General features: G+C 45.1%; 1 protein-coding gene across 2 annotated transcripts in view; it reads left to right on the top strand.

Moving 5' to 3' along the window:
• The window catches only part of AKT1 (AKT serine/threonine kinase 1), a 117,077-nt gene that overhangs the window by 62,378 nt on the left and 36,321 nt on the right, over window positions 1-18,378 (top strand). The gene's annotated exons all lie outside the window — the stretch shown is intronic.

Here is an 18,378-nt window from a genome sequence, read left to right as displayed (position 1 = left end):
TTCTCCTGCTCTGGAGGGTAGGACTCAAAACCAATGCCTTCAGGTTACAAGAAAAGAGATTCTGACTAAACATCAGGAAGAACATTCTGATGGTAAGAGCTGCTCCACAGTGGAATGGTCTCTCTCAGGAAGTGGCGGACTCTCCTTCCTTGGAGGTTCTTAAGCAGAGGTTGGATGGCCATCTGTCATGGATGCTTTGGTTAAGATTCCTACATTGCAGGGGTTTGGACTAGATGACTCTTGGGATCCCTTCCAACTCTACAATTCTATGATTCTGTTATTTAAAATGTGGTAGAATGTGTTCTAGGGAGAAATACAGCCTTGAGATATAAAACTCAGGTGGCACTTTTCAAACAAACATAGGTATATTTCTAGCTAAAGGTAAAGGGACCCCTGACCATTAGGTCCAGTTGCGGACGACTCTAGGGTTGCGGTGCTCATCTCGCTTTACTGGCTGAGGGAACCAGTGTTTGTCTGCAGACAGGTTCCAGGTCATGTGGCCAGCATGACTAAGCCGCTTCTGGCGAACCAGAGCAGCGCACGGAAACGCCATTTACCTTCCTGCCGGAGCGGTACCTATTTATCTACTTGCACTTTGATGTGCTTTCGAACTGCTAGGTTGGCAGGAGCAGGGACCGAGCAACGGGAGCTCACCCCGTCACGGGGATTCGAACCACCAACCTTCTGATCGGCAAGCCCTAGGCTCTGTGATTTAACCCACAGCGCCACCCGTTCTGGCTACCTATTGCAGATCCTTTCCTCTGTGAAAGGGACACTCTCACATTTGTCTAGTCTCTCATCACAGGTGTGGGTTGGGCAGCTATGTGCTGGAGTGTGATACAGTACACTGTAGGTGTCTTCACACATTGCCACTCAGCAAGTGTACAATCTTGTGTACGCAAAGAGTTGAGCTGTAGATTCGTACAGTTGTTCACACATAACATTTGACAGCTGTACAGTCTGAATGCACATTGGCTGATCTGTACAAATCAGCAAGTATACACTTATTCACACAAACACTTGGGTGTGTGTAGAGACGGCTTGTACCTGTGTTCAGTGCAACACGTGAAAGAAAGACTTTTGTGCTGTGGCCTTGACTTCAGACACTTTTGCCCTGCCAGGGCGTGTGCTAAATTTCAGCTTCTGCTATGGAAGTAACATTGCAATATTGATTTCAATAAGTCTTCCTTTATGATGGATTGCATAAAAAAAAAAAAAATGAAGCGTAGCAGCACGGTTACAAAACGATGCAGAAGTGGATTGCTTAACATTCAAATTTAAAACCTGTTTTTTTCTTGTGAATGTGATAGTTATTAAAGAGGGCTTCCCACTTCCCTTTTCCCCTCTGATCCTGTTTACAACTAGAAGAGGAACTTAAGGGCTATGTTTGCATTTCGTGTTTGCCCAGTGGTACCATCCAGCCCTGGTCCTTCCCACACTGCCAAAACTGAACACCATCCTTGCTTTTGTGTTTTTGATGCTGGAGCTGTGTGCCCTTGCTTGAGTGGCCAGTTTGCAGCTCATCATAGCCTATGTGCGTTCTGGATGCACATTCGTGTGCTCTTACCAATCCTGGTGTGCAAGCTTCTACAACTCATGAAGGCAAGGAAACAGGGAAGCAAATAAAATATAAGCACGAGGTCTTCCTTATTATGAACACCTTCACTCTCCCATTCCGTTCGTTCCCCTCTTCTCCCACCCACATTCTCCTGCACTGCACCCCAGTGACTGGAAGCGCAGCTCTCAGTCCTCCCTTTTGTCTCAAACTTCATGGATGCTTCCAGCCTTTGTTCAGTACTGCCTGACCCTTTCTCTGCTGTCTGCAACTGGCTCATCTAAATCTCCTGTGCCCAAGGCTCTTATGTGATGTGTGATGTGGTTTAAGCAGAAGTAGAGTCAGAACTTAGGGTTGGGGTGGGGTGGCTGCCCCATCTTGTCATGTGCATGGGGCTGTTCTTCTCTCCCCCCCCCCTTTTTTGCCAGATTTCCCAAGCAGCCTTGCCTGTTTTCATCCAGCAGATTGTGGAGTTAGGGGCAGAGAATATTGTAGGGAATTTCTACACCGATTTAAAAGATGATGCAAGTCAGTGCAATATAAAATTAGGGGTTGATGTGTTGTGGCTGGGCACAGTGATAGCAGGGTTAATCCTTTATGCTGCCTTTGTGTGTGGTGTCTGTGTCTGTGTGTGTGTGTGTGTGTGTGTGCGCGCGCGTATGTGTTACACGCACACACAAATACGAGCCCTACGTTGGCCAAAGGTTCCTGCATTGCAGAGGGTTAGACTTGATGACCCTCCTGGTCCTTTCCAACTCTACTATACTATGATTCTATGATATATCTTTATCTACCACCGCTGACTGGATGGAAGCACTCTGTTTTGCAAGGTTGGCTAAACTGATCAACTTTTGTAAGTACAATGGCAGGCACTGCTGATTTGGCTGTATAGCACACTAATATAAGCATTGGTTGAAGGTGCTTTCTGGAGTGAGCATGAGCAAAAAGCAGCAGTTTCCCCCCTATTATTGGTAGCCTATTTATTTTCTAGTACAGAGATTTTCCTGCTTTAAATAGTCAGTCTTGCTTTTTTAAAGAGCCAAAAAGTTCTAGCCGCTAAGTCTTTCCGCATCCCTCCAAACAGATTATTGTTGGGTCTCTGGGCATGCATGATCTGAAGGGATACAGTTTCATTTGCTTTGTATTTTGAAGGGAACTAACCAGATACACTACACCTGGAGTTTTAGACGGGCAGGGACGCAGTTTCCCTTTGCATTTTGCATTCCTCCAAATTTCCCAATACAGCACTCTGCCCAAACAGTAGTTAATGATGCACTTTGGGGGGGGGGGATAATCTGAATTTGGAAATGTGTGCGTTGAGTTGAAAATGTCTTTTGAGGCAAAAAACAAAAACAAAAACCCCACCCCTACAAAATATTACATTTTGTAGTGATATTTAAATAATAATTGTAATTCACAGACTGATGCAGAAAGGGTGCAGAACAGACTTGTGCACGAAGACCTGCAATATTGACACAGCTGAGCAGGGCAGGATCTGACCAAGGTTTTGCCTTTAAGACTTCCTGTGCTGCCTTGAGTTCCATAGCCGAACAGTGCAATATAAAGCAAATAATGTAGGTTTAATTTAAAGAAGACCCCCAATGCTTTACCCATGGAGGGTTTTGGGTTCCCAGTTTGATATTTTGGAGTGTACTTATAAACTTTGCTCTGGCAATTTACCAGCATGTCTATCCTGTGGTCTCCTGCCAACCTAGCAGTTCGAAAGCACGTCAAAGTGCAAGTAGAGAAATAGGTACCGCTCCAGTTTACTATAGATCCCCAAGCCAAACGGAGGACATAGATGATGCCTTCCTGGAACAGATGGCCAAGCATGCAAAAGGAAGGGAGATAGTAGTAATGGGGGACTTCAATTACCCGGATATTTGTTGGATGTCAAACTCAGCCAAGAGCATAAGGTCAAACAGATTCCTCACTGGCCTTGCAGACAACTTCATTGTCCAGAAAGTGGGAGAAGCAACAAGAGGAACAGCCATTTTAGATCTGGTCCTAACCAATGTTGATGACCTGGTTAGTGGGGTAGAAGTGGAAGGATCATTAGGCGCGAGTGATCATGCTCTTCTGAAGTTTACTATACAGCGGAAAGGAGCAGCCAAGCATACTAGGACTCAATTTCTTGACTTTAAGAAAGCTGACTTCATAAAACTTAGGGAAGTGCTGGGTGAGATCCCATGGACAGTAATACTAAAAGGAAAGGGAGTTCATGATGGCTGGGAGTTTGTTAAGAGGGAGATACTAAAAGCACAACGTCAGGCAATACCAATGAGACAGAAACATGGAAGGTGCCTAAAGAAGCCAGGGTGGCTATCTAAAGAACTTTTAACTGAGTTAAGATTAAAAAAGGATGTGTACAAAAAATGGAAAAGGGGGGAAACCACCAAAGAGGAATTCAAACAAATAGCCAGCACGTGTAGACACAAAGTCAGAAAAGCTAAAGCACAGAATGAACTCAGGCTTGCTAGAGAGGTTAAAAGCAACAAAAAAGGCTTTTATGGGTATGTCCGTAGCAAAAGGAAGAACAAAGAAACAGTGGGGTCACTCAGAGGAGAAGATGGTGAAATGCAAACAGGGGACACAGAAAGAGCTGAACTCCTCAATGCCTTCTTTGCCTCAGTCTTCTCCGATAAAGAAAACAATGCCCGACCTGAAGAATTTGGAGCAAATGATTCAGCAAAGGAAACACAGCCCAGAATAACTAAGGAGATAGTACAAGAATACTTGGCTAGTTTAGATGTATTCAAGTCTCCAGGGCCAGATGAACTGCATCCAAGAGTATTAAAAGAACTGGCAGATGTGATCTCAGAACCACTGGCAATCATCTTTGAGAATTCCTGGAGAACAGGCGAAGTCCCGGCAGACTGGAGGAGGGCAAATGTTGTCCCTATTTTCAAAAAGGGGAAAAGAGAGGACCCAAATAATTACCGCCCAGTCAGTCTGACATCAATACCAGGGAAGATTCTGGAGCAGATCATTAAGCAAACAGTCTGTGAGCACCTAGAAAGGAATGCTGTGATCACCAATAGTCAGCATGGATTTCTGAAAAATAAGTCATGTCAGACTAACCTGATCTCGTTTTTTGACAGAATTACAAGCCTGGTAGATGAAGGGAACGCAGTGGATGTAGCCTACCTTGATTTCAGCAAGGCATTTGACAAGGTGCCCCATGATATTCTTGTAAAGAAGCTGGTAAAATGCGGTCTTGACTATGCTACCACTCAGTGGATTTGTAACTGGCTGACTGACCGAACCCAAAGGGTGCTCATCAATGGTTCCTCTTCATCCTGGAGAAGAGTGACTAGTGGGGTGCCACAGGGTTCTGTCTTGGGCCCGGTCTTATTCAACATCTTTATCAACGACTTGGATGATGGACTCAAGGGCATCCTGATCAAATTTGCAGATGACACCAAATTGGGAGGGGTGGCTAACACCCCAGAGGACAGGATCACACTTCAAAACGACCTTGACAGATTAGAGAACTGGGCCAAAACAAACAAGATGAATTTTAACAGGGAGAAATGTAAAGTATTGCACTTGGGGGGGAAAAATGAGAGGCACAAATACAAGATGGGGGACACCTGGCTTGAGAGCAGTACATGTGAAAAGGATCTAGGAGTCTTGGTTGACCACAAACTTGACATGAGCCAACAGTGTGATGCGGCAGCTAAAAAAGCCAATGCAATTCTGGGCTGCATCAATAGGAGTATAGCATCTAGATCAAGGGAAGTAATAGTGCCACTGTATTCTGCTCTGGTCAGACCTCACCTGGAGTACTGTGTCCACTTCTGGGCACCACAGTTCAAGAAGGACATTGACAAACTGGAACGTGTCCAGAGGAGGGCAACCAAAATGGTCAAAGGCCTGGAAACGATGCCTTATGAGGAACGGCTAAGAGAGCTGGGCATGTTTAGCCTGGAGAAGAGGAGGTTAAGGGGTGATATGATAGCCATGTTCAAATATATAAAAGGATGTCACATAGAGGAGGGAGAAAGGTTGTTTTCTGCTGCTCCAGAGAAGCGGACACGGAGCAATGGATCCAAACTACAAGAAAGAAGATTCCACCTAAACATTAGGAAGAACTTCCTGACAGTAAGAGCTGTTTGACAGTGGAATTTGCTGCCAAGGAGTGTGGTGGAGTCTCCTTCTTTGGAGGTCTTTAAGCAGAGGCTTGACAACCATATGTCAGGAGTGCTCTGATGGTGTTTCCTGCTTGGCAGGGGGTTGGACTCGATGGCCCTTGTGGTCTTTTCCAACTCTATGATTCTATGATTCTAGGAAGGTAAACATCGTTTCCGTGCGCTGCTCTGGTTTGCCAGAAGCGGCTTAGTCATGCTGGCCCCATGACCCAGAAACTGTACGCTGGCTCCCTTGGCCAATAAAGCGAGATGAGTGCCGCAACCCCAGAGTCAGCCACGACTGGACCTAATGGTCAGGGGTCCCTTTACCTTTTACTATCCTGTGGTACATAGGATCCGGCCCAGTCGCCTTCTAAATCCGGCCCGCGGATGGTCTGGGAATCAGCATGTTTTTACATGAGTAGAATGTGTGCTTTTATTTAAAATGCATCTCTGGGTTATTTGTGGGGCATAGGAATTCGTTCACCCCCCCCCAATATAGTCCAGCCCCCCCCCCAAAGGTCTGAGGGACAGTGGACTGGCCCCCTGCTGAAAAAGTTTGCTTACCCCTGCACTAACACATAGATATCTGCTTGTGCAGTGAAACCTCTCCCTTTCCTATTCTTGCATACCCCTAAATCAGCTCTAGCCGTTCCCCCCAACCCCCCAGAGCAGATTTGGGGAGGCTGCAGTAGGGAGAGGAGAGGGAGAAGTTCCATTGCACGTACGGAAGACCTTGCATGTGCAGTTCTGTTCAATAGGATATGACCCATAGATCGCTAGTATGTGAGGACGGCAAAGTTAGGCTCCTGTGCACCCATTCAAAACCCTTTAAAAGTGATGCTGCGATATAAATAGGTCTAGAATATTTGTTGCGTTAAGATGCTCATGATTCTACAGATGTAGAAAGATAGAGAGGCTGTCCTGTACACCTATTTGTTCACCTAGCTCAGAACTACCTACTCTTGACTGGCAGCAGCTGTCCACAAACGCTCAGGGAGAATGTGGTTCCGTATCCCCTGCTACCTGATCTGCTTTAATTAGAGATGTCAGGACTTGAACCTGGGACCTTTTACATGCAGCACTCGTTACTCCGCCACTGAGTTGTGGTCCCGTCATAATTTCCGATCTCGATTTGAATTTCGCACCTCTGAATTGTGTGGCTGTTGGTTTCATTGGATATTTTGATGAAGCTTTTACACGTCCAACTTGTGCTCCAAAGTGATTGGTAGAAAATAGCGCCGCCATCCATTGTCCTGGCAGGGACAGATGGGAATTGTAGTTCAAAGCATTTGGAAGGCATCAAGTTTGGGAAGGCTGGTTATTTCTCTGGAGAGCAGAAGCAGATGGGGAAGCCTAGGGCAGTGGTTCCCAAACTTTTCCCCACAGACCACTTGAAAATTGCTCATTGTCTTAGTGGACTGCTTGATTTTTGCTAGCAATTGTCATACACTGTGCTAGGTACTGTATGATTTTTAGCTGTATCTTTATTGCTTCCCCCCACCTCTTAATTTGTACATTTTTGTTATTACAATTTGCATTTTGTTATTCCAATTTGCAGCAATGGAACCCCCATGCAAAATGGTTGCCGCCTGTACTGTACACTAAGGTACAAATTAAAATGCAGTTTACAATCAAAGTGGATGTTTAATGTGGACATGCCGTAGGACACCTGAATGAAGACTGGTGGTCTATGGACTTTAGGAACCTCTGAATTAGGGTTCTGTGAAAGTCATGGACTGCTTAGGATCTCCTTGAGTGAGACACAAGTTTGCAATCTGTTCCCCTGCAGTTCTAAACACCCTTACTTGGAAGCAAGCCCAATTGAATACAGTGGAACTTACCTCTGTGTAGAATTTGTGGGACTCAAAACAAGCGGCTTTATTATGGTATTAAGCTATTGTGCCTTATTCCCTAATAACTTTGTGGTGTTTTTTTTTATTTTGTTTTTTTAATAATATTTATTAAAGTTTCAAAAGAAGAAAAATCACATTAATAAAAGAAAAAAAATTAACAATAAAAAGGAAAAATACAAAGTAGAAAAAGGAAAAAACAGTTAAAAACAATTCCATCTTTTCTTCACTTCTTTTACGTTTACTTGTTTCCCGGACCTCCTCATACCTCCCTCTTTTGTATTCCAATTCAATTTGTTAATCCAACAATTCCTTTCCCTCCTTTTTAGTCCTGATCTTTAATCTTGATATTATAACATTAAATGTTTACATATTAAAAACCAATTTTTCCATATTCTTTTGTACCTATACCGCTAGAAACCACTTAACTTCAATCCAACATCATTCTAACATTCATTAATTTTGCAATATTTCTGTAAATAGTCTTTAAATTTCTTCCAATCTTCTTCCACCGACTCTTCTCCCTGGTCTCGGATTCTGCCAGTCATTTCCGCCAATTCCATATAGTCCATCAATTTCATCTGCCATTCCTCCAGTGTGGGTAAGTCTTGTGTCTTCCGTGGTGTTTTTTTTTTTTTTTAAAAAAAAGCTGCCACAAGACTGTGTTGGTTTTGCTGCAGCAAACTAACAGGAAAATGTTTTGTATTGCACTTTCGGAAATGCCCCTTGCAAGAACCACTCCTCTATCTTCATTCTTTCCTACCCTGCCCAATTTGCTATTTGCCCATCCCAACCTTCTGTTTCGTTTCCTTCCAAGACATCCTTTTCCCAGCAGAAGCTGGCTTGGCCAAACATGGTTGTCATTGGGATGTGTGTGTGTGAGAGAGAGAGGGGGGGGGGGAGGTGTGGAATTAAAAACAACAACACTTGAGATGCAGTGAATCATTATGTTGCTTCCCTGAAGACCCCAAATACACACACTGCGAGCTTAAAATGCAGCTGTGTTATTCTCAATTCGGATCAAAGCCGGTTTGGGGAAGGATGCATCAAAAAGCAATATTTTATAGGACAGAAAAGATCCAGAATGGATCTGGATTGTGACTAACACTTCCCAAACTGGTGGTGGGAATGAACTGAAACAGGACTGTTGGCACATCTTGAGATTTCTGTCTCTCGTATTCTTACCAGCGAGATGGACTTACTAAGAAAAATAAAAAGCTACCAGAACTAAACATGGTGTATCTTCTTTTGTTTACAGCCCCCCCCCCCCCGTTTTTGGTGCTCCGTTCACTCCTTTCCCCCCAAAGACACGGGGAGGAGAAACGCTTGCAGTGGCTGTTTCTTTTTTTAAAAAAATTCAGAAGCAAAACTAATGTTGTGATACCCGAGTGAGCCTAGGGAAGCCAGCTGGTTCCGTGCGTTGAGCAGGGAGAAGGAGGGTCAGTGCTGATGAGGAGCAAAACAGCCTTTCGGCAGGTGGGAGAATCGGTGACAGGCGGCTCCAACAGAGGGAGGGGAGGTCTGTGGGAAGTGGGGGGGACGGAGGAGCACCATCTGTAGGGGAGTGTCCGGGGCAGGGTCCACGTTCTCAGGGGAGACATTTCTTGGAAGAGGATGGAACAGCTGGAGTGGGCAAGGCATAAAGGAGGAGAGAAGCGCTTTGGAAGTTCTGTCTGCTAAATACAGGGCATCGTTTTCGAATTTGTGTGTGGATACCTTTAATAGATAGCTGTTCCACACAATAAACGGCAGACACGATGCTCCCCCTCTTTTTAATTTTTTTGTAGCATCTTTTTTGTTATTGGTTTTTAAAGGAAGATAGTAAAGGATAGACCTCACCTGGGCGGTGTCGTGGGATTGATACCCGCCCCTCCCCGGGATTTATATGTCTTCTTTGGGTTTTGTTGAAGATAGAGAGAAGGCAAGCGAACAGTGACATGACGGAAGTTTATAAAATTACATAGGGCATGCAGAAAGGGAACAGAGGAAAGTTCTTCTCTCGCAGTGCTAGAAACTCAGAGATATAAGCTCATCGCCAAATGGTGCCTTAAGCCTAGATTACGGTCTGCCTAGGTGCTTTTTATTATTGGTGGAATTATTATTATTATTATTTTCATTTTTGTACCTCTGTCTTTTAAAGAAAAAACTCAAAGCGGTTTACAAAGCATTAAAAATGCAATCCAGAATTAAACAAATTCAAGCTTCACAGAAAATATTTCAGACATTCTACTTTCCCCCTATTTATTTACTCACTTAATGTATAGAGCTGCCCCATAGCAGAAGTGATCTTGGAAGCCAGTGTGGTGTAGTGGTTAGCGTGTCGGACTAGGACCTGGGAGATCAGGGTTCAAATCCCCACTCAGTCATGAAGCTCACTGGGGGACCTTGGGACAGTCGCAGCCCCTTAACCTACCTCACAGGGCCGTTGTAAGGATTCACTGAGGAGAGAGGTAAACCATGTACAATGGTACGTCGGGTTACAGACGCTTCAGGTTACAGATTCCACTAACCCAGAAATAGTACCTCGGATTAAGAACTTTACCTCAGGATGAGAACAGAAATCGTGCGGCGGTGGTGCGGCAGCAGCGGGAGGCCCCATTAGCTAAAGTGGTGCTTCAGGTTAAGAACAGTTTCAGGTTAAGAACGGACCTCCGGAACGAATTAAGTTCTTAACCAGAGGTACCACTGTACAGTACTCCTCGAAGAAAAGGGTGGGATATGAACGCAATAAACAATCTCTAATGCTTACCTGCTTAAGAAGCAGGAGTGGCCAGCCAGATGGAGATGTTAGTCACCAACCCTGGCACCCAGAGATCTCCACATGGTCGCCATTGGACCCATGCCAGTCGCAAACACACCTGGCTAATTTCTAACACTGTTCTTTTAACGCCAGGACTCATGGATGTCCAGCAATGCTGGACGTTCCGAAGATAATAGAAAGCACTTCTTCACCCAGTGCATGGTTAATTTGTGGAACTCACTTCCCCAGGAGGCAACGATGGCCACCGATTCAGATGGCTTTAAATGGGCAAATTCATAGAGGACAAAGCTTATCAACAGTTACTGGACCAGGACGGCCATGTTTAGCCTCCAGTGTCAGAGGCAGTACCTATAAATGCCTCTGAATGCCAGGTGCTGGGAACCACAGGAGAAGAGAGTTTGCTTGTGCTTGGGTCCCACTTGTAATCTAGTTGGTCACTGTGAAAACAGGATGCCGGGCTAGTTATTCCTGCATTGCAGGGGGTTGGACTAGATGACCCTTGGGGTCCCTTCCAAGTCTACAATTCTATGTCTAGATGGGCCACTGGCCTGGGCCAGCAAGGCTCTTATGTCCTTTCTCCATGCGTGTTCCCCTTTCCTGTTTCCAGCACGAAAGGGAACGGACTCTTGGGAAAACGACGCTCTGTAAAGAAGAGTTGCTCTTCTTCCTTTACAAGTTGCTCTTCAAAAAGCACCTAAATATCTTCTTTCTCCCAAGGTGTTCCTTCTGAAAGGACCCACCTCGCCCAGAGTTCGCAAGAGAGGACTCGAAAAGGTTTTGGGTGGGGAAGAAAACTTTGGGGGACTTTCCAATGGCTCGGAAGAGTCCCTGGCAACTTAACTCCCGAGAAAGCAAAGTTGCTGTCAGTTGGTTTCATCCATGTGTGAAGTGTTTGCCCATGGATGAATACATGGTTGCTGCTCATTTGTTCCTGTGCGGTTAGTGTCAGAAAATACGGAATGAGAGGCAAAATGATGGTTCAGCTGGCATTGCATGTGGATGATATATTTTGGCTGAAATATTTATTTATTTATTTATTGCCTTAAGCAAAAATAACAACAGCTAATAATGGACATTCTGAAAGCATTCTAAAAATGACACCTTATCTCAGACTTTATTTCTTTAAAATGTCCTAAGTTTTGTATAAGGAGAACAGAAACTGAACCCCAATTCCTGTCCTAATAATCACTCTTTAATAAGTTAAATAAAGATAATCTGCACACACATACACACACACTTGCAAGGTTTGCTATTTTGTGTGTTTTCTTCATTCTGTTCCTAATATTTTGAATATTTGTAGAATTCTGGGGGGTTTTTTGTTTTGCTTTGCTTCTTCTTGGCTTCTTTGGTCTGGATCAGGCCAAGGGCCGTCTAAGTCCACCATCCCATTCTCACAGCGGCCAATCAGATGCCACAATGGGAAACCTGCAAGCGGGACCTGAGCATCTGAGCCAGCCAGACCATGAGGCAGTCTGAGGCAGCTGCTTCATGTGGCAGAACACCAAGAGGCAGCGTCCTGCCAGCGCCAGAGAAGCGGCAGCTTCTGTCAAGGTCTTGCAAGATCTCCTGTGCTCCACCATCAGATAATTTAAGGCAGGCATAGGCAAACTCAGCCCTCCAGATGTTTTGGGACTACAATTCCCATCACCCTGACCACTGGTCCTGTTAGCTAGGGATGATGGGAGTTGTAGTCCCAAAACATCTGGAGTGCCGAGTTTGCCTATGCCTGATTTAAGGCAGCGTTTCTCAAACTTGGGTCTATAGCTGTTGTTGGACTGCAGTTCCCATCATCCCTGACCACTGGTCCTGCTAGCTAGGGATGATGGAAGTTGTAGTTCAGGCTTCCTCAAACTCTGCCCTCCAGATGTTTTGGCCTACAACTCCCATGATCCCTAGCTAGCAGGACCAGTGGTCTGGGTTGATGGGAATTGTAGTCCCAAAACATTTGGAGGGCCGAGTTTGAGGAAGCCTGTTGTAGTCCAACCACAGCTGCCACCCAGGTTTGAGGAGCATTGCTTTACGGAGCAACAGTGATGCTCTGAAATGTGGTGGGGAGGAGGCAAACTGCAAATTACATTAAGAAAAATCATGCTGAACTTTGGTCACTATCTTCTTCAAGGAAAAAGAGTATAATCCAGACCTGGAGCACGGTTCATGGGGAGAGTGGATTTACCTCTTTCCTCCCTTCAGCAGCTTCCTGCTCAACATCTGCTTCCTCAACTGTTCTTTCTGCTTCTGCTGTTTACAGTAAATAACACCTTTGGGGAGCACATAGCCAGGGGCTGATTCTGGGACGTGGAAGGACCTTCCTTCTACAAAAAGCAGTGTGCGACGCTTATTAAAGCATGTTCTGTTAAAAAGGGTGCTTAGTATAGTGTGTTAGCCAGGCCCTGGAAGGTCAAGTTGGTGTGTTGTTTAAAGCCGACTGTTTGTTTGAGAAAACAGCAGGCTAATTAGTGAAATAAACCATTGTTTTAAAACACTTGCACTGCAAAATGTAAATGGGAAAAAAAATCTCCACTTGTCATTATGAAAAATGACAATAGCAGAAAAATAATATGTAGGACATCTGCTGTGGTTTTTCCCCCCTTTTCTTTTTTTTCTTCTGAAGGCAGGGTTTTAAAATGCACTCCAGGCAAATGATGGTAGAATTCGAAAGTTAAATTGCAAGCTGGTCAAGAAGAAAAACGGAGCTGTTTTAACATTTTTTTTTAATGAGATGTTTTTTGGTAGTTAGCACCATGTGTAAAAGGTCTAAAACCTTACCTGATATATGGGAACAGTTTTTTTAAAAAAAGAATCTCTTGTTAGTTTCGATGTGAACATTCTATGCAAAATCGCAGATTGCAAAAGCCAGGTACCCGAGCGTTGGAAAGAAACGCTAAAGTGATTCTGTCTTTGGCATTTCTGGATTTTAGTTTGCTGCGTTCATACCAGGTGCTGCTTCGAGGGGAGTTCACATCTATTGTACTGGCCATATCTATTGTGCTCAAGCCAGTTGCATCCTTGCTGGAAGTCCTGGTCGCCTGTTGGCGAAGGGAGTAAGGGGGATAAAATCCGTAGTTCCTCCTCCCACTTCCAAACTCAGTTCAGCACTATTGCTGTTATTGATTATCTGGCCAAGCACCCAGAGCCCCACTAGTTGGGTCAACCTAGAAAAGATACATGCAGCACCACTTTGCATAAAAAAATTTCTATCAGGTGAGGAATAGGTAAAGGTAAAGGGACCCCTGACCATTAGGTCCAGTCGTGACCGACTCTGGGGTTGCGGCGCTCATCTCTCTTTACTGGCTGAGGGAGCCGGCCTACAGCTTCCGGGTCATGTGGCCAGCATGACTAAGCCGCTTCTGGCGAACCAGAGCAGCGCACGGAAACGCTGTTTACCTTTCCGCCGGAGTGGTACCTATTTATCTACTTGCACTTTGACGTGCTTTCAAACTGCTAGGTTGGCAGGTGAGGAATACAGGCACAAAAAAAGCTCTCCAGGTGCTGCTCACCTTCAGTTCAGAGATCATTGTTTTCATTCCTATATTCTTGTGGTTCAGGGTACATTAGTAGGAATTGCAACGAAAGGTTTGCAATGTGGAATGTTTGCTGTTCAGGATTCCAGCTAGCAAGCTCTGCCTTTTCCCAGGATACTCCATTCCATTACCCCTTCTTCCCCAAGCGTTTCATTTCCCCGAAACAGTCACCGAGCTTTCTGCAACCACTGAGCATGCTCAGTTCTCACTGAGCTGTTTTTTTTTAAAAAATTAATCTTTATTGGTTTAAATCAACACTTACACACACAACAAAAGCTTGAGAAAAGAAAAACGAGACAAAAGCACAATACAATCTCTTACAAACAAAAAAACCCCAATGGAACAATATGTCACAAATTCACAAAAATGTTCCGTCAACTTCCAACTTCCTTAATATGAGTTTTTTATTTTCTTAATTACTTGCCTCTATTTTTCAATAAACTTTATTCTTATTAAATCTTATTTGACTTCATTATACCTTAATCAGTTCTGAGAGTTATTCAAAGCATTCTAAAGTTTTTATATTGTCTATAGATTTCCCATTCCCTTTTGAACTTTTGGGTTGAATAATCTCCGATCTTTTCCATCATATATGCTAGTTCCATGTATTCAAGCATTTTTACTTGCCATTCCTCTTTTTGATGGAGTTCTATCTCCTTTCCATCCCCTGGCTATCAGCATCCTCGCTGCCATTGTTGCATACAAAAACATCCTTCTTTTCTCCCTTGGGATGTCTGGTGCCATTATGCCTAATAGAAAGGCTTCAGGTTTTTTATTCAACGTCATTTTGAACAGTTTTTAAAAATTCATTGTATATAAGTTCCCAAAGGCTCTTTATTTATTTTTTTTTGCAACCCCACCACATGTGGTCTTTTTGGACTCTCCACCCTATCAGTTTCTGCACTTTGAGGTTTTCCCCAGACCTGATACTACCCCCAGCCCCTTGTGTGAGGGTGGCCCCATTAGGGACACATACTTGGAATGTGAGTTCACTATTGGTATAGGGCAGGGATGTCCAACAGGTCGATCGTGGGCTCCTTTTCCTTTGCTTTTGCCTAAGAGCACCTGGCCCCGGCCCATCTCCCCTCCCTGCATTTTCTCCTGATCTCTGGAACAGAATACGGGAGTTTCTGCTGTAAGGCAGATCCCAATAAAATGGAGCACTGCCCCTCTCTAAAAAAGAAGCTCAACAACTTTGACCTGAACCCCAATAAAAGGTCGGTAGATCACTTCCATAATTTTAACTCTGTGAGTAGATCGCAGTCTCCTGGAATGGGGATTATATGGGGTGTTATGGGAGGGGTAGTACCTCTGATGGGGGACACATCATGCTCCTTCTGGAGTACAGTCATAGTAAAGGTAAAGGGACCCCTGACCATTAGGTCCAGTTGTGGCCGACTCTGGGGTTCTGGCGCTCATCCCGCTTTGTTGGCCGAGGGAGCCGGCGTACAGCTTCCGGGTCATGTGGCCAGCATGACTAAGCTGCTTCTGGCGAACCAGAGCAGCGCACGGAAATGCCGTTTACCTTCCCGCTTTTTATCTACTCGCACTTTGAGGTGCTTTCGAACTGCTAGGTTGGCAGGAGCAGGGACCGAGCAACGTGAGCTCACCCTGTTGCGGGGATTCGAACCACCGACCTTCTGATTGGCAAGTCCTAGGCTCTGTGGTTTAACCCACAGCGCCACCATACCTCGGGTTAAATATGCTTCAGGTTGAGCATTTTCAGGTTACGCTCTGCAGCGACCCAGAACTAACGGAACAAGTTACTTCCGGGTTTTGCCACTCGCGCATGCGCAGATGCTCCAAATGATGTCACGCACATGCGCAGAAACGGTGAAGCACATGCAGATGCGCCGTCGCGGGTTGCGTTCTACTCAGGATGTGGACAGGGCTCTGGAACGGATCCCGTTCACATCGAGAGGTACCACTGTAGTTTATCCACCTTTGGTCCCCACCCATAGAGGCTAGTGGCGCGGGGTGCCAGGGCGCCAAGTTCTGGAGGGTGCCAGGGAAGAGGCGGAGGCTGGACGTGGCGCCTCCTGGCATCAGCTCACTGCCTCCACCATGCTGTGCCAAAGCAGCGCCGCACCCAGAGCCTCCATCTGCCGTGGCCACCATGGCACAAAGCGGCCAGCTGAGCCGGGAGGCACCACGTCCAGCCTCCGCCTCTTTCCCGCCAGAGGAGCCACCCTCCAGCCACTGCCCACCTCCTCCAGCCCCACCGGCAGTGCCGTCCTCCCTAAAAAATTATGGGAAAGGGGTGGGGGCGCCAGAGAGATCTTTGCACCACGGCGCCAGATATTCTTAAGACGTCCCTGTCCCCACCCTGCACTCAGCTCTCACTTGTGGCTCCAAGAAGTTGTCGGTGTGCGACAGAGGCCACACCGTGGGGTCGTCTTCAACTGACCAACTAAGCCAAGTGAGGGTGGCTAATGTGTCTCAAACTCTTGGTGAGTTAGGGACTTCCTCTGCAGGCAAAGACAGGCTACGGGGGATTGAACGAACGAGACCAATAGTGGGTCCAGCGGTCAAGAAGACGTGCTGCAGAGGGAAGTGAGGGGCAGATGGGGCTCATCAACCTAGGAAGGTTGCCCACCTAGGAGAAGGAAAACCCTGGTCCTAAAACTCTGCTGCCTTGGGAGAAGAAAAGACTAAAACCTACACAAATCCAGAGTGAAGTTCCTAAGACGGTTGGATGGCGCCTTGTACGTCTCCTTCTGGCAACTCCTGCAGCCAATCTTGTGCCTAACGTATTGCTCTGCTTTCCTTTGGACCACATCAGCAAGGTCGAGAGGGGGGGTCTTGTTGGCTGGGCAGCGCAGGACCCTCCATACACACATACTGCCTGGGCTTGCACTCCAGGGAGGTCACTTCGGTGTTGCTAATGCAGCAGTTTGACTTTAGGGAAGCTTTTAATGTTTAATAGGTTATTGTATTTTAGTGTTTTGTTGGAAGCCGCCCAGAGTGGCTGGGGAAACCCAGCCAGATGGGTGGGGTATAAATAATAAATTATTATTATTAGTATTATTTAACCCCCCCAAGAGGCGCGCTCCATTGTCTCTCGAGACAGACAGATTCCAGCAACGATTGGTGTATGGGTAGAATTTCTCTTGGAATCTGGTTTCTAGTCCAGTTGTCTGGACTCCAGGCTGTTTAAATACTTTTATTTTTAATTGCACAAAGTAAACGTCGTTTCTTTCTATTTTTGTTGAAATTGCATTAAAAAAACACCTTTAAACATAGCAGCTGTTTTATTTCTTTTCTCTTTGTCCGGCGCCTCACTGCTTAAAGGTTTTTTTTTTTGCAATAACTCACGGTAGTTGTAGCAGTAGTACTTAAAAAAATAATAAGCTGCTTTAAATAGAGATCTGAGTTTTGGGAAATAAGCATGGCCTGTGATCAAGAACACTGAGAGTAAAGATTACTTTTCGGTGTTATGAGAGGACCGTGGGGAGAACGCCATCTCTTTCAAGTCTTCAGGCGTCGCAATTAGGGGATCAAATAGGTGACTTATTGCATTTATTATTATGGGCTTTGATTCTGAGTGGGGGAAAATGCGTACACAGCTTTCCTCTCTGCTTGGAAAGTGAATCTCTAGAAGCTCTGAACAGTTTTAGGACAAGTTGTGATTGCTGTGATTTGTGATTCCCAAACTCGTTTTTATTCTTATTTATTTATTTATTGCTCTGTAGTAGTTAAAAAATAAATATTAAAGGGAGGGGGGTGTTGAAAAGGGTCTGCATTCCGAAAACTTGGGGAGTTGTCAACAAATCTTTGGTTTTTCTCGTTGCTTTACAAGTCCTCAATCTCCCCAATCCCATAATTGTTAATATAAGAAACGAAACAGGCATCAAGTTATGCAGCTGCAGAAGAAAAGCTAACTGCAGGTGCATTTGCAGCTTGCAGAAGAAGTCTATGAAAGCTTATCCCATTATAAAAACAGGTTGGCCTTTTAATGTGCCGCAAGATTCTTCCTTGTGCAGTACCTGCTTTTATAATAATAATAATAATAATAATAATAATAATAATAATAATAAATAATTTATTATTTATACCCCACCCATCTTGCTGGGCTTCCCCAGCCACTCTGGGCGGCTTCCAACAAAATATTAAAATACAGTAATGCATCAAAAATGCTTTCTAGCAAAACGCTCTGTGACTGTGTGGAGGGAGGCCCCCTATGGGTCACGCTGTGTCATTGCACACAACTGCAGGTTTCCTGTTGGCATGAGCAGTCACTCAGTGTGCTAGGTAAGCTTGGGGGACATTTTTCGCCTTCGCTGCAATTCCCTGCTGCATTTGGGGATATAGCTTAAGGTTATCAGATGTCCCCGTTTCCCGGGGACAGTCCCCGGATTTACAAATCAGTCCCCATACAAAATTCTATCATTCCTACTGAAGTTGAAAAGTGTCACCGGATTCATTGGGAAAAATCTGGTAACCTTAATATAGCTCTCGCCCCAAAACAACAGGATAAGTGAACTAAAGCATAATTTAACTATTAAGTTATGTGGCGTAGCTGGGTTCACCATCAATCTTAGTAGATTTGTATTCTGCT

The sequence above is a fragment of the Podarcis pityusensis genome, assembly GCF_964106645.2.
Source record: "Podarcis pityusensis genome assembly, chromosome: 1".
Classification (NCBI taxonomy): domain Eukaryota; kingdom Metazoa; phylum Chordata; class Lepidosauria; order Squamata; family Lacertidae; genus Podarcis; species Podarcis pityusensis.
This window is presented reverse-complemented; position numbering and strand designations above follow the sequence as displayed.